Source organism: Mobula birostris, chromosome 21 (assembly GCF_030028105.1).
Source record: "Mobula birostris isolate sMobBir1 chromosome 21, sMobBir1.hap1, whole genome shotgun sequence".
In the NCBI taxonomy this organism is placed as follows: Eukaryota; Metazoa; Chordata; class Chondrichthyes; order Myliobatiformes; family Myliobatidae; genus Mobula; species Mobula birostris.
In genome coordinates this window covers 12,343,488-12,359,572 of record NC_092390.1, presented here as the reverse complement: position 1 = coordinate 12,359,572, position 16,085 = coordinate 12,343,488, and the positions used below count along the sequence as shown (strand labels likewise).

The 16,085-nt window shown below is 49.5% G+C and overlaps 1 protein-coding gene across 1 annotated transcript in view; it reads right to left on the bottom strand.

Moving 5' to 3' along the window:
- dnmbp (dynamin binding protein) overlaps positions 1 to 15,102 on the bottom strand; it is a 135,628-nt gene extending 120,526 nt beyond the window's left edge. The window contains exon 1 of the mRNA XM_072238958.1: positions 14,996 to 15,102. The gene's annotated coding sequence lies outside the window, so the exon portion shown is untranslated. The remainder of the gene's footprint in view (positions 1 to 14,995) is intronic.
- Positions 15,103 to 16,085: the final 983 nt, after the last annotated feature.

Here is a 16,085-nt window from a genome sequence, read left to right as displayed (position 1 = left end):
AGGGGTACTGGAATAAGCGACGCTGCAGACTGTAACGTGGAAACAGCAAGCTGATGGTCTCCTGGCCTGGTTTATCGCAGGAGTCTCTGTCTCTCTGTCTCTCTCTTTCACACACACACACACTCACACTAGCACACTAGCAAGAGAGCGCCTGTCTGAGATGTTGAAGTGTTGGGATGGACAGTAGTTCATAGACTCTAAATCACTGTCTCTGGGGGGGCTTAGTTATTGTATGGTGGGTGGGGGGGGGTTGTTGATATTATGCTGGAGAATGGGGTGGATGGGGAGGGGAGGGTTGATGCATTTTCTGCTGCTTGTGGTGGTGGTGGGAGGGTGGACTTTAGGATTCTATAGTTTTCTGTCATTCATTCTTTGGGTTTTCTCCCCCCTGTTTCGTGGATGTCTGCAAAGAGTAAGTATTTCAGGTTATATACTGTATACGTTCTCAGATATCAACTTGAACCATCTCTTCACTCCACCCCCTCCCTCTCACCACGTGGTTGACTGAGCCAGTAACTCACATGCCTTTGGGTCAGCAATAATTGCAGTTTCATTCCTGGATTTGCAACACAATGCAGGCAGCCCGGAGACTCCTGGCCAGAGTTACTGACTCAGCTTCCCCTGGCCAGGCTCCAGCTAACGAGAGTTACAAGCAAACAGTATTCCTGCTGCAACGTCCCGCTCCCATTTCCCTTTCCCTGGAGTCGGCAGGAAGCAGAATCGGGTTCACTCTCGCCGGCAAACGTCAAGAAATTTGTAGAGTTGTGGCAGTAGCACAGTCTTTCATTGATTCTACTGTGGTTATTGGATTTGTTGAGTATGCCCACCAGAAAATAAATCTCAGGGTTGTAGCATATGGTGTCATACATGTACTTTGATAACAAATTTACTTTGAACTACGAGGAAAGCCAACAGTAACCGAGACTACCTGACACCAGTGCCACTCTCGCGCTCTCTCGTGCCCAGAGGATAATCTCGAGTGCCATCCTTACCACCCCGCCTTGCTTGTGGGGGACGCCCTCTGGTTCCAACTGCCTGCCCAGGGATGGGCAGATTGGTGTGCAGTCAGCCGGAAAATATTATCCGCCACCTCTCCGGATGGCAGTCAAGCTGAAACACATCCTACCGGTGACAAATTTTAGTCCGACCTCCACAAGACCAGCGTTGACCAGAAGGGCTAATCATCCTCTTGCCACGTTGTGCGAATTCAATAAGATCATGGCTGATCTGACCATGGACTCATCTCCATCTACCTGCCTTTAATTCCCCTACTACACAAAAATCTATCCAACCTTGTTCTAAATGTATTTCCTGAGGTAACCTCCACTCTGTTTATGTAAATAACACATTAATTGGAGCAAACAATGAAAGTGGTAGATGGAATAGTTCACTATATTAGAACATCTTGTCCCAACAAACCCTTCCCAGGGCACTTACAGCTCAGCTTAGCCATAATAATCTCCCTCTATACAGTTCTATCAAAAGCTCCCGGCGCAGGAACAATGCACAACAGACAGATTGAAATTCTCTCTGAACAGGAGACACTAGAGACTGCAGGTACAGGAATCGGGAACAACACACAAGATGCTGGAGTAACTCAGCAAGTCAGGCAGAATCTATGGAGGAGACCAGACAATCAACGCTTCGGGTAAAAAGTCCCTTCATCCTTCAAAAACTGCCCCATCTAATAGTCGCAGGAATGGAACAGTACTGGAGAGTTGCAATTCCTGGGAAGGAACAGCATGGGTAAGATTCCCACTGAATCTCCCTCTACACTGTCCCATCACACACTCCCAGGACACGGACAGCACGGGTTAGATACACAGTGAAGCTTACCCGAGAGACGAATCCACACAACTTGAGCCGTCTTTCATCAACACCCACAATCCCATTCAGGGATGCAGGCAGGAGGTACCTTTATGGGCTGCTGCTCCACACCCTCCACTTCCTAGCATTTGTCCACCGTCCCGACACGCCATGGCGGTCGGTCTTTCCACCTGGAGGTGAGGGGGGTCCCCAGTGGAAGTCCCTCTACAAGGGAGTCCTTCCCATGCACCTTGGGGATCTCGGCTGGAGGGTGCTGCATAAAGCGGTGCCCTGCAATAAGTTCTTTAGTTTGTACACGGATCTCCCAGCCGCGTGTCACTTCTGCGGGCTGGAGGAGACCGTGTACCATATGTATGTGGAGTGTGTGAGGCTGCAGCCCCTTTTCGCGTATTTGCGTGGGCTGCTTCTCGCCTTCTGGTTGCATTTCAGTCCCACCCTATTCATATATGGTCATCCAGTAAGGAGGGGGGCACAGAGGGATGAGGATGTCCTTGTCAACTTGCTCCTGGGGCTGGCGAAAATTGCCATCCGTGGCTCCTGGAAAAGGGTGGCAGGAGGTTCTCCCTGGGCGGACTGCCTGGCTATGTTTAGGGGGTATGTTCGTGCCCGGGTGAACATTGAAAAGGAATACGCACAGTCCACGGCGACCGTCGAGATGTTCCGGGACCGTTGGGCTCCGCGGGGTGTAAATGCCATCATTGATGAGGATGGCAATATATTGGTTTAACATGTATTGTCTGTTTGTAGTGTAGTAAATGTGTTATTCACTGAGTTTGTAAATATTGTATAGCACCGACATTTGTAATAAAGAATTTTGTTTAAATAAAAAAAAAAGGGCAGGGACAGCACGGGTTAGATACAGAGTGAAGCTCCCTCTACACTGTCCCATCACACACTCCCAGGACAGGGACAGCACGGGTTAGATACAGAGTGAAGCTCCCTCTACACTGTCCCATCACACACTCCCAGGACAGGGACAGCACGGGTTAGATACAGAGTGAAGCTCCCTCTACACTGTCCCATCACACACTCCCAGGACAGGGACAGCACAGGTTAGATACAGAGTGAATCTCCCTCTACACTGTCCCATCACACACTCCCAGGGCAGGGACAACACAGGTTAGATACAGAGTGAATCTCCCTCTACACTGTCCCATCGCACACTCCCAGGACAGGGACAGCACGGGTTAGATACAGAGTGAAGCTCCCTCCTCACTGTCCCATCACACACTCCCAGGACAGGGACAGCACAGGTTAGATACAGAGTGAATCTCCCTCTACACTGTCCCATCACACACTCCCAGGGCAGGGACAACACAGGTTAGATACAGAGTGAATCTCCCTCTACACTGTCCCATCGCACACTCCCAGGACAGGGACAGCACGGGTTAGATACAGAGTGAAGCTCCCTCCTCACTGTTCTGCCCTGTATGACTATAGTTCACTCTGCTGTGCTCCAAAAGAGAGAGGTAGGAGGGGAAGAAATAATTTAGAGCCAGCCATACAGCATAATGTCAGTAACTACAAAGAATCAGGGAGCCTTGAGGGTGCAGGTTGGTTTATCAGTAGACCTAGAAGCAGAATTAGGCCATTTGGCCCATCGAGTCTGCTCTGTCAATCAATCATGGCTGATCCCATTTTCCAACTCCTCAACCCCATTCCCCGGTCTTCTCCCCATCACCTTTGATGCCGTGTCCAGTCAAGAACCGATGAAGCTCTGCCTTAAGTGCACCCAATGACCTGGCCTCCACACCTGCCTGTGGTAAGAAATTCCACCAATTCTCCACCCTCCGACTTAAGAAATTTCTCTGCATCTTTGCTTTAAATGGATGCCCCTCTATCCTGAGGCTGTGCCCTCTTGTCCTAGACTTCCCACCACGGGAAATATCCTTTCCACATCTACTCTGTCTAGGCCTTTCAAGATTTGAAGGGTTTCAATGAGAAACCCCCTCATCCTTCTGAATTCCAGCAAGTACAGACCCAGAGCCAACAAACGTACCTGGTAAGGTAATCATTTCATTCCTGGAATCATGTCTCTGATGGGCAACATGCACTAGTTTCAGGCCCAGACTCCTCTGGTGCTCATTTTTAGACTGCCTCCGTCAGTCGGGTTTGACCACAGATACTGTGTCCTAGCTGTCTAGGTACGCAAGCCTGGGCTGTACGATATGGAGAGCAGGCTGTTGCCCACGTAGCAAGCTCCCCCTCTCCATGCACCTGATGAGCCTAAGGGAACGGCAGAGACCCATACAGTTTGGTACCAGCAACGTCACAGGAGTTGCCAGTCAGCACTGAACTCAATGTAGCCTCAGGGACTCCAGCCCTGGATTTTTCCCTCAGGGTTTATTCCCAAAGCCTCCCCCATGAGTGGGCGCAACCACAAGGCAGCAGAGGTTTGAGATCAGAGTTTTCCTTCTCCTAGATGAGCTGCCAACCAAGGCTGATGAGCCCCATCTGCCTGAATCGACTAGTTTTAAGGCACCAGTAACCCACCTTTGCTCCTTCTCCTGCCAGTAGAAACGGTTCCGCTGGGCTTAGTAGCTAAGCCACACGTGAAGGCAGGAGCCGGACTTGGTTGTCAGAGGCTGTTTGAGATGCACGCCACTGGGAGCATTTAGTAGGCAGTTGGACCATAAAACGATAAACTGGTCTGATTGTCACATGTAGCGAGGTACAGTATGACAGTGCAAGGCACCCACAAAGACCATTTCCCTCGAACCTGCCAGTACGCGCTTTCAGGCTTTTGCAACTGCTGCCCAGCGGGAGGAGCTGGAGGAGATATCATCCCTGGTAAGTGGAGTCTTTGATTATGTTTGCTGCTTCACGGAGGTGGTACAAAGTGCAAGGAATGGAGGCTGGTTTCTCAGCTGTGTCGACAACCCTTTGCAGTTTCAGGGTATTGGTAACGTGGAGCAGAATCAGGCCATTCGGCCCATCGAGTTTGTTCTTCCACTTGCACGTGGCTGATTCATTTTCCTCTCAACCCCATTCTCCTGGGTTCTCCCCATAACCTTTCACACCCTGACTAATCAGGAACCTCTCAACTTCCGCTTCGAATATACCCAATGACTTAACCTCCAGGCATCCGTGACAACAAATTCCACAGATTCACTACCCTCTGCCTAAAGAAACGCCTCATCTCAGGCCGGCTGGTGGTGCGACGACGTCGGTGCCAGACTCGGGAGCGGAGTTTCCCGGGTTTGAAACCAGTCGGGTCCACTCCCGAGTACGCTTTCCATCCGTGCCGGGATGAGTGTTGACATCGCAACTCGACCTCGTAAAATAAAAGGGAAAATACTGCGAAAATATCTGTGTGAGGAGTGGCACGTAACTCAGTCTCTCTCTGCACCTTGTAAAATGCCATGAAAAAGACATCATCACAGACGCACAGACTCGCACGCATGCAGGCACCCACCAAAAAGGAAAAAAAAAAGAAACTCCTCATCTCTGTTCTAACGGGCCATCCCTCTATTCTGAGGCTGTGACCTCCTGTAGGAAACATCCTCTCCACATCCACTCTGTCTCAGCCTTTCAATATTCAATAGGTTTCAATGAGACCCCCTCTTATTCATCCAAATGAGTACAGACCCAGAGCCATCAAATGCTCTTCATACTGCGCCTTGTAAAAAGTATTCCTCTGGTCCCAGACTCCCTCACTATTGGAAACATGACACAAGGATAGACTGAAATCAGAAACTTTCTCCCTTGCAAGGGATGGGATTCTGGAGGTTAACTCTGTTATTGAGGGAACATGAGGTGGCAGGGGCAGGGAGCAAGGGATCGAGGGGCTGAGTGGTTTGTCCATCTCTTTGGACGATCGAGCAGAGGAGTGTTCTGAAATCACCCACAAACAGATCACACCAAAAGCCTGGGTTGCTGTGTTTCCTTTACACCGCGGCAGCCAGCAGATGGGTGCCTTGTCCCAACAGACCGCACAACAGCTCTGTGGTGTGTTAAATTGCAAGGTGAATCTTAAAGGGTTCTAATAGTAGGGTGGATGTAAATCTGGGAGGGATAAACACAGCACATCTGTGTGATTACAGGGTCCAGCCTAAAGCTGAGTGGGTGGTGGCTGGTGACAATTCTGTCTAAAACAGCACTGAGATCACTATATGACGCTGGGATAATGGTGCAGCCCATTACTGAATAACTCTGGGACACAGGACATTGCATACCTGGGGGGGGGGGTGGCGAGGAAGGGGGTGGCATAGCAACTTGCATAATGCTATTACAGTGCCAGCAAACCAGGTTCAAATCCCACTGCCGTCTGTAAGGAGTCGTTACATTCTCCCGTGACCCGTATGGGTTTTCTCTGGGTGCTCCGGTTTCCTCGCAGTCTCCACAGCAGCACGGGCTAGCAGGTCAATTGGACACATGGGTACATTGGGCAGTGTGGGGTCGTTGGGCCGGTTATTGTGCTTATACAAATGGCTGGGGTAGGTGGCAATCTCTAGTGGAATGGTTCCAGAGGACTGGAGAATGCCACTGCACTCTTTAAGGAGGGAGGGACACAAAAGACAAGAAACTATAGGCCAGTAAGCCTGCTTTCTGCGCTTGGCAAGATCCCATTATTAAGGATGAGTTTCGAAGTACTTGGAGGCAAAGGACTAAATAGACCCAAGTAAGTATGGTTGCCCCAAGGGGAAATCCCTTAAGGCCGGCTGGTGGCGCAGTGGCATCAGTGCCGGACTTCGGAGCGAAGGCTCCCGAGTTTGAATCCAAGTCGGGCCACCCCCTGAGCACGCTTCCCATCCGTGCTGGGTTCAGCATCGAGCTAGCCACTCGGCCTCGTAAAAAAAACAAGGGTAAAGTCAAGAAGGTTCATATTGTGACCCGGTTAACCCGAAAGGAGACCAATCCCGACACCATGCACCAGACAAGAATGGCCGAGCTGACTGATGCGACACGCTAGAAAGGAAGGGGAAATCTTGCCAGACAAATCTGCTGGAATTCTCTGAGGAAATAACCGGCAGGATAGACAAAGATGAGTCAGTGCAAGTTGTTTACTTGGAGTTTCAGCAGGCCTTTGACAAGGTGCCATACGTGAGGCAGCTAAACAAGATAAGAGCCCATAGTACTACAGGAAAGATACTAGCATGGATAGAAGATTGGCTGACTGGAAGGAGGCAGAGTGGGAATAAAAGGGGGCCTTTTCTGATTGGCGGCTGCTGACCAGTGGTGTCCTGGTTCGCTACTTTTCATGTCATATGCCAATCTCATGGATGACAGAATTGATGGCTTTGTGGATGATATGAAGATAGGTGGAGGGGCAGGTAGTGATAAGGAAGCAAAGAGACTGCAGAAGGACTTAAACAGATTTGGAGAGTGAGCAAAGAAGTGGCAAATGGAATACAGTGTAGATAAGTGTGTGGTTATGTATCTTGGCTGTAAAATACTCAGTTACACAGCTGGTGGGTAGAGAATTACTTCCATATGGCACTGGGATACAGTATCAGTGGAGATAGATCTGTCACAGTACAACACTGAGGTACACAGCTGGTGGGCAAAGCACAACCTCGATATTACAAATTCAGATTCATTTATCATATGTACATCAAAGCATGCAGTAACTGCACGGAAGTCTTAGGTTCACATACATAGCCAGGGTACCCAAGCCGGCGGAGTGGAGAGCGAGCTTGCACATCTAGTGGGAGCAAAGGATGTTGGGAATGACGTGGGTGAAGAATGCCATGGGAGGGGTGTGGGACAGGTGGCAGAGGAGTGCCAGGGGCTGGGCAGGGGGTGGCACGAGTGTAGACACACCCAGCCCTGAGATACCAGGCAAGGTCACTTAATTCCAGACAATTGGTTTACTGATCATTACAGAATTCTCTCTGGTGCTTCCCACTTCCTCCCCCTTTTCCCAACTATGATCCTCCTTTCCCTGATCCCTTCCCACTCCCAGTCCACAATAGAGACCCATATCAGAATCAGGCCTGTCATCACTCACATGTCATGAAATCTGTTTTTATTTTGCGGCAGCAGTACAGTGCAATACACAAGACCACCACAATACAGTGCAATATATATGTGCCTGACTTTTGCACAGTACTGTGGAGTGAAAAGTATCATTTGTATTAACAACCAACACAACCTCAAGATGCACAGGGGGGCAGCTCGCAGCTATCGCCACACAGTCTGGTGCCAACGTTGATACCCTCAACGTCCAGTGGAACAACACAGCAAAACAAAAATAAGCCCCTTTTCCCCCTCCCACACAGGCAAGCCTCCAAGCCCAGGACAGGCTACCTCGGCCTCCAATCTCCTAACAGGCATAACGGTGCCAATGTATAATACTGGGGCAATGGGTAAGATTCCTGCCACTGTTTAATACTGGGGTATGGGGTTATTAAAATAGATGTGTCACTGTAATATTACGTACTTTACTGGATGGAACATTTATGTCATTGCTTAACATGGGACAACAGACTGGTTGGAAGATAATCTGTCACTGTGTCAGACTGAGATACAGCACTCGTGGATATAGTCCAGTCATTGTCTAACATGGGGACAGGGAACTGATGGGGATAGATCTATAACTCAGATCATTAGGTTCAGAGGGACTGAAGAGTCCACGTAAACAGATCTCTCAATGTTGCCGCTCAAGCTGTAAAAGGTGTGTTGGCCTTCATTAGCCAGGGGATTGTGTTCAAGAGCCAGGTGGCAATGTTGCAGCTCTACAAAACCCCAGTGAGACCACACTTGGAGTATTCTGTTCAGTCCTGGTCCCCTCATCATCGAAAAGATGAGAAAGCTTCAGAGAGGGTGCAGTGGGGATTTACCAGGATGCTGCCTGGACTGGAGAGCATGTCTTATGAGGATAGACTGAGCAAGCTAGGAATTTTCTCTTAGAAGTGGAGGAGGATGAGAGGTGACATGATAAGATGCACAAGATAATAAGAGGCACTGACAGACTGGAAAACCAGTGACTTTTTCCCAGGGCAGAAATTGTAGAGGCAGGTACATTAGGAGCATTTAGGGCAGCGTTAGACAGGCACATGGATGAAAGAAAAACGGAGGCCTACGTGGGAGGGAAGGGTTAGATTGATCTTGGAGGAGGTTAAAAGGTCGGCACAACAACGTGAGCCCCATACTGTGCTGTAGCATTCTACCTGCTATGTACTCCTGTCATTTGACAACACCGGATCACGGTACTCACCGGGAGATGGCTCTCACTAGTCTATTGGATCTGAGATGGTTAATTGATGGTTCTGAGTAGACAGCTTGGCTGCTTCCCAGTGAGCACTGGAATATGCCCAGTGATACTACACACGCAGCAAAAAACTTACAATTGTTTATTGGCACTTTCGCACTGAAATCACTTGCAGATACGGAATTACTGGTGCACATATTGAATTAAGCTGACCGCCTAAACGACTGGAAGGAGTGGAGTGTGAAATCATTTTGGCAATATCACTACAGCCCAGCAACACAAACTACAAACCTAGATTGTTTAAAATCCTGGCGTTCGTCCAAACAGAAAGGACAATACTAAATAGGGCGAAAACTGGAACAATATCAAGTAAGAACAGTGTAACCTAAAAACATTAGAGGAAGCTCAAGCACTCCCTGTCCTGGGAGTGTGTGATGGGACAGTGTAGAGGGAGATTCACTCTGTATCTAACCCGTGCTGTCCCTGTCCTGGGGGTGTGTGATGGGACAGTGCAGAGGGAGATTCACTCTGTATCTAACCCGTGCTGTCCCTGTCCTGGGAGTGTGCGATGGGACAGTGTAGAGGGAGATTCACTCTGTATCTAACCCGTGCTGTCCCTGTCCTGGGAGTGTGTGATGGGACAGTGTAGTGGGAGATTCACTCTGTATCTAACCCGTGCTGTCCCTGTCCTGGGAGTGTGTGATGGGACAGTGTAGAGGGAGCTTCACCCTGTATCTAACCCGTGCTGTCCCTGCCCTGGGAGTGTTCAATAACAATCATAAGAGCCAAGCAGGGAGGGGCCCCTGCACCTCCTAATCCATATCCTAGTCTGGTCTGTTCGGCTCAAATAGGTCCAGCTTACAATGGGAGGGATGTTAGCTATTCTGACCTAGTCTAGTTTAGACTAACCAGGCAAGCACTGGTGCCTGGAAGGATCTGAACAAAGCCACGCTGGACGAACTAGACTTAGTCAACATATGAACACAGTTAGGCGGTGGGATTAAGCACAGTTATTATGTCTTAGGATCAGCGTCTTTCCCTTTGTCATCAAAATTTTCAATGTCCATGAACAGTACATTACCACCCTATTTTGCTCTCTGATTGCAATGTCTTTATATTTCTGATTGGAACCTATAGCGATTTGTTTTATGTACTGCTGCCACACAACAAATTTCACACTAGCCGTCTGTCAGAGATACTAAAGCTCATTCTGATCCTCTTTCTGGCTGAACAGTCCACGGACAGAGGAAGCCTCAACGCTGAAAGACTCACCTTTCACCCTGCAACACCTGTCACCTGTGGACCCATCTGCCTTGACACTCAATCAGCACCTGCGCTGAGAACACACACAAACTGCTGGAGGAACTCAGCAGGTCAGGCAGCATCTATAGAGACAGCGTTTCAGGCAGGGACCCTTCATCAAGACTCAAGTTAGCTAGATTAGATTCAACTTTATTGTCACTGTGCCGAGTACAGATACAAAGCCAATGAAATGCAGTTAGCATCTAACCAGAAATGCAAGGATAGTGTTATTTACAAAATAACTGCGAGTAAAAAGTAAGTGCTACAGCACACAAATATAAAAGTACTGAGACAGTACAATATGGGTGCAATACTGCTTAGCGCTGTGATGAGAGGTTCAGCAGGGTCACAGCCTCAGGGAAGAAGCCCTTCCTGTGTCTGCTGGTGCGGGAGCGGAGGCTCCTGTAGCGCCTACCGGATGGGAGGAGAGTAAAAAGTCCATGGTTAGGGTGAGATGCATCCCTGATAATGCTTTTCGCCCTGCCCAGGCAGCGTTTATGGTAGATGTTCTCAATGGTGGGCAGTTGGGTGCTGATAATCCACTGGATAGTTTTCACCACCCGCTGGAGTGCTTTGCGATCTGATACGGACAATTGCCATACCACACTGAGATGCAGTTGGTGAGTATGCTCTCAATGGTACAGCGGTAAAAGTCCGTCAGTATCCTGGGACAGAGGTGAGCTTTCTTCATGCTCCGCAGGAAATAAAGGCGCTGTTGCACCTTTTTGATCAGGATGGAGGAGTTCAGGGACGAAGTGAGCATGACGATTGGGAGGGAGAGAGAAAAAAAAACAGACAAGTCAATTTGGGTGCGACAGTTACAGTCCAGCACCATCTAATCACCGTGATGGACTGCCTACCTGCGATTTCCTCTGCCTTCTGGTTAACGTGAACAGCAAAGCCGCTCTCTCCATCTGGGGTCCGGGAATGGGCTGCACATAGCACCGCACAGTCATACAGCAGGAAAACAGGCCCTTCGGCCCAACTTGTCCCTGCTGACCAAGGTCCCGACCTGAGCTCATCCCATTTGACCCATCAGGATCATTCATTTATCACACGGAACACCGAAATGCAGCAACGGTGCTAAGAGCCCACACCACCTGCGGATGCGCTGGGGGGGGGGGGTGGGCAGTCCGCAGGCCTTGCCACAACACAGCATGCCCACCGCGTTCAGCAGAGCAGCAACGAACACAACAGCAGCAAAACAAGTCTCTTTCCTCCCCCTCCCTCCCATTCACCCACTCACACCGACAGGCCTCCAGCACCAGAACAGGCAACCCCCGGGCCTACAGACTCACATACATCAGGCCTACAACTTCCCCAGTGGACTCACAGACCCAGATTCAGCCATCCTCCGAAACTTTTCCCATCCCGGTACTGGTCTTCTAAACATTAAATCCAATAGAGAGCTGTTATCAAAATGATGAGGGGTACAGAAAGCATGAATGCAAACAGGCTTTTGGGTGATACTACAACCAGAGCTCAGAGGTCAAGGGTGAAAGGTGAAGAATTTGAGTGGCAATCTGAAGGGGATCTTCACTCAGGGGTTTTGTGTGTGTGTGGAACGAGTTGGCAGTGAAGGTGCATACGGGTTCAACGGGAAGTTTAGGTAGGGACATGGATGGTTTGGGTTTGGAGGGATATGGTCCTGCTGCAACTAGATATAATTAGGCAGAAAACCAGGCCAGCTAAGACTAGCTGATTTGAAGGGCCTGTGTCAGTGCTGTAATACTCAATGACTCTATAAATGTCACTGTGGTACCTGCCTCAACCACTTTCTCTGGCCCCTCATTCCATACACTCAATGTCCTGAGTGAAGATGCCCCTTGGGTCCCTTTTATCTTTCACCTTTCACCTTAAATTTATGCCCTTTGGCTACTGGTTCCCTTACCCTGTGGAAAAGGTCATGTGATCCATCAGGTCCCCCGTCTTCCGCGACCCCAGCCTGCCCGACCCTGACCCCGTCCCACGACCCCAGCCTGCCCCGACCCTGCCCCGCGACCATAGCCTGCCCCGACTCCACCCTTCGACCCGTGACCCCAGCCTGCCCGACCCTGCCCTGCGACCCCAGCCTGCCCTGACCTCGCCCCGCGACCTAAGCCTGCCCCGACCCCGCCCCGCGACCCCAGCCTGCCCCAACTCCGCCCTGCGACCCCAGCCTGCCCCGACCCCGCCCCGTGACCCCAGCCTGCCCTGACCTTCATTCTGATAACTCAGATCCTCAAACCCTGGCACACAGTGCCAGATACATCAATCTCTGAGATTATTCCAGAATCTGCAACTATAAGATCATACATTCCTTTCTGGGATGTTGTGGGGAAGGGCTCTACGAATTTCTTGCTGGTATTAACTCCCTTCGTTTTTTGTTGAGCTTGTGAATGACTTGCTCAGAAGATTTGTTTCTTCATTTGCAACAAACAAGAAACAGGATGCTACAGATCTCACCTCGTTCCTTCTTCCATGTTCCTGAACGGACAGAGGGTTGAGTCCCTGCCAGGTGTGTGTCCAGCTGCACGACAGACACTCAGAACGATCGGTAATTCCTGACACAGGAACAGTAGTGGTATTCTACCCCCCCCCCACCCATCAACTAAAAGATAGAAAACAACACATTTCCTGACGTGCAGTACGTGGGTGATAATAATCCAGATGCTGATGCCTGAAATTACGCACTACCAGGCTCAGAGACAACTTCCATCCCATTCTTATACAACTACTGAATGATGAGACACAGTACTGTGCAAAAAAAATACAATATTTGTAATATACACACCTCATGTGCCTAAGACTTGCACAGTACAGTATTTGTCAATGTGAAGCAGAAAGCTGGAGGAGGGGTGTGGGACAGCTGGCAGAGAAAGAATGCCAGGGGTGGAGGTTGGCACAGGTGCAGACATGCCCAGCCCTGAGACACCGGGCAAGGTCACTTGATTCCACACAATTGGTTTATTGATCATTACAGAATGTCTCTCTGGTGCTTCCCGCTCCCTCCCCCTTTTCCCAACAATGATTCCCCCTCTCCCTGCCCCACTTCCAACTTTCAGTCCACAATAGAGACCCACATTAGAATCAGGTGTATCAGCAATCACATATGTCATGAAATGTGTTTTTTTTGTGACGGTAGCACAGTGTAATATATAAAATTACTACAGTACTAAAGTGTTAAGGCACCATCTATCTCTCTTAATCTCTATCTATATAGATATGCCTAAGATTTTTGCACAGTAGACTCTTGACCTCAATCTACCCCATCATGACCCCTGCACCCGCAATCTGTTTTCTCTGTAACTGCAATACTATATTCTGTATATTTTGCTATTCTTTTCCCTTGTGCTATCTGCATACTGATGCGATGAAATTATCTGTATGGATGACACACTGCACAGTTTTTCACCCTACCTCGGTGTATGTGACAATAACAAGTCAACTTGCCACACGGATCAGCGCGAATGAACACGCCCCTGTCCTGATACCCAGGACCTGGAAGGCGTGTTGGGGTGGCCGTGGTGGTAAGGGCTAGGATTGAAGAGCAGGCACCAGCTTGGGGATCAGGGCATAGCAGTAGATCCACCCCCCTCAATACTGCAGCTAAAATTCTTCCCAGTCCAGGCACAGATTCCCCAAGATGCTGCACCAGCTATTTTGAGTCAAGGTCAAGTTTATTGTCCTGACCACACTTACCTGTGTGTACAGGTGCACAGGGAAATCTCACAGCAGCATCACTGGCACACTCCATCAGATAAACAGCATTCACAAGAAACGTACAACAGTATACACATTTTTACACGAATCTGAATCCAGAGGCATCAGTCATTGATATACAAGCACAAGAGATGCTGCAGATGCTGGAAATTCAGAGCAGCCCCCACAGAGAATGCTGGAGGAACTCAGCAGGTCAGGCTAGCATCTATGGAAATGAACAAACAGTCGACATTTTTGGGCTGATACTCTTCACCAGAGCTGGAAGGAGCTGGCGGAGGAAGAAGCCAATGTAAAAAGGTGAAGAAGGGAAGAGTATTTTGTCCTCGAACCATCCCCAGCATACACACACACTAATTCGTATTTCTATAGTGCCTCTTGTATCCTACAGTTTGCATTGGCAAATAACTTTTTGCAGTGCCGTCCCCTATGTTAATGTTCCAAATATGACAGCATGTTTCCCCACAGGAGCAATTGCGTTGAGACTACAAGGCAACTATTCAGGATTTTAACCACTTTCATACATTTGACAGCGCTTCCATCTGACAGCGAACATCCCAGTGGCGTTACTCGGTCTCAATGCGACACCGAGTCGGCCTAGATTTTTGCGCATATTTGCCTGCAGTAAGGCTCGAACTCTCTGCATTCTGACTCAGAAGCAAGACAGACACCAACTGTGGTACAGACGGCAAGTTTCACAGGGATTGGCCGTACAGGCGTGGGACCAAGAAGCAATAAATAGTAACACACCACGGCCACACAAAACTGAATCAGAAACCGTAACCGCAAATAAGTCCCGAACAGATTTTCTGCCACATATCCTCCCTCCACGCGTAACATCTCAGTCTGAACTGCAACAGTATCCAAACTCTAGTTGACACAGTGACACACCTCACCACGGGGACCCCCAACTTGCTCAGCAGTCTGAGCGGCAGGGGAAGGGGAGGGTACGTTTACCCCTGGAGGAGGGGAGGGGAGACCAGGAGGGTAGTGGTGAGTGTGCCTCGCCCTTACCTGGGAGGGGGGGAGAGGCGTCCGCAGCGCAGCCGTTCGCTACATTCGCACAGAGGAACGCTGATACATTCCCAGACCTGTCTGTTACATTGTATCGCCCTCCCTGCGCCGTGACGTCAGCGCGCCGCCGGGGCCCTCGCCCCAATGGAGGCGGAGCTCCGCCTGGGACGGAGCTGCCCGCTGCAGTCCTGACAGCTTTTATCGGTTTCCCTGGAAACCGGCTCCAGCGTCCCCGCTATCTCTCAACCCTGCAACGTTATACAGCACGAAAGCAAGTCCTTCCACCCAACCGATCCATGCTGACCCAGGTCAGCCATCCTAGCTAGTCCCATCTTGGAACTGGTTTATTACTGAAATATGGTAAAAACCTTAACGATAAGACTTCTTTTTTTTATTTATTAAGTGCAATCGTGAACAATAGCCAGATCAGAAATGCCGATCAAGTCAACTAGTTCCCAAAGAGAACTCCGATAGGCCCATCAGATGGTGCACTGCTGCTCAGCGATAGAACACAAAAAAAAATCATATGTACAATCAAGAAACAGTAAAAAATAGTAGAAATACTGGAGTCGTGATGATCATGATGAAGTCTGCTGGAGAGAGACATTTATACACATGCTGTCCTCCATAATTCAAAGAGATTGAAGGATAAGGTTGCAGAGTGACAAAACGTGGCAGGAGCAATTGGAGATAAAAACTAATCCCTACCAGGAGAAAACAGCACCTCTTCTTTCCGCAAACACGAGGAATTCTGCAGATGCTGGAAATTCAAGCAACACACATCAAAGTTGCTGGTGAACGCAGCAGGCCAGGCAGTATCTCTAGGAAGAGGTGCAGTCGACGTTTCGGGCTGAGAACCTTCGTCAGGACTAACTGAAAGAAGAGCTAATAAGAGATTTGAAAGTTGGAGGGGGAGGGGGAGATCCAAAATGATAGGAGAAGACAGGAGGGGGACGGATGGAGCCAAGAGCTGGACAGGTGATAGGCAAAAGGGATATGAGAGGATCATGGGACAGGAGGTCCGGGAAGAAAGACGGGGGGGGGGAACCCAGAGGATGGGCAAGGGGTATAGTCAAAGGGACAGAGGGAG